This window comes from Seriola lalandi, unplaced genomic scaffold (assembly GCF_002814215.2).
Source record: "Seriola lalandi dorsalis isolate HSWRI2012SDOR001 ecotype SW California unplaced genomic scaffold, Sedor1 jcf7180002050738, whole genome shotgun sequence".
NCBI lineage: Eukaryota > Metazoa > Chordata > Actinopteri > Carangiformes > Carangidae > Seriola > Seriola lalandi.
The window spans coordinates 6,548-7,538 of NW_019521291.1; positions in this window are offsets into that span (position 1 = coordinate 6,548).

Below are 991 nucleotides of genomic sequence, written 5' to 3' on the forward strand. Positions count from 1 at the left end.
ACTAGTGCGGACTAGAGAGACCAATACATAAGAACTGATGAAGCCGCTTGGAAAAGAGGCGAAACGTATTCCACAGTTAAATGTAATGTAAAATAAATGCAACTACTCCTTAATATTAAATAACTCTGGATTTTTATTATTCAACTTACAAATATTACATATGGACATTTTGGGATCATTGTTTGTATTTCTTAATTCGGAAAATGGCACTGATGTGGAAACACTGCAATATAGTGGGGGGATGCCGTTACTTCACGGGTAACATGATCGGCATGCATTATGGGAAATGTAGTTTATGGTCAATGCACCCTTTGACTGATTTATTATAAGATAATCAGACCTTTTAAGCTCTCGCGGGCCACATAAAATGACGTGGCGGGCCATATTTGGCCCGCGGGCCTTGAGTTTGACACATATGATGTAGGTGAATGCATGTCGCCTGTGTTTTCCGAACCCTTTCCATTATTTCCTTCTTACTCCTCCTGCCTTTCTTTTACAACCAGAGTCAATTTCTTGTGGTTAACAGCTCAGTGGAGGGCCGCTGTTACAGACACAGGTGTACTGGACCAAACAGGTTCCAAATCCAGGTCACTGGCTCTGAGTGGGTGGACTGTCCAGCAGGAGGCACAATTCAGGTAACATGACCCCAACGTGTGACTATAGAAAGCTGGAAATCAGTGGGGTTTGTTAAAAGTTCTCATTTGACATTTAATCATCATTAATTTTCTTTGCTGTTTTTACTTCCCAGATAAAAGGATTTCAGGGTTTAGTCTTGTGCCCTGACAGGAGGTTATGCCTGTACTCTGACATTACTCCTCCCTCAGATGATGTCAGTACATTTCCAGCTTCTTACACAAGGCAAGTATGATTTTAAAAAGCCCCCTCTTGGTTTACAATAACCTGTAACTCATACTAACTTAACTGATTTCTGTTCAGTGACCCCTATGAGACGTTGACTTCAGTCCAGGATGGGACCTGGTCTCCGCTCAGA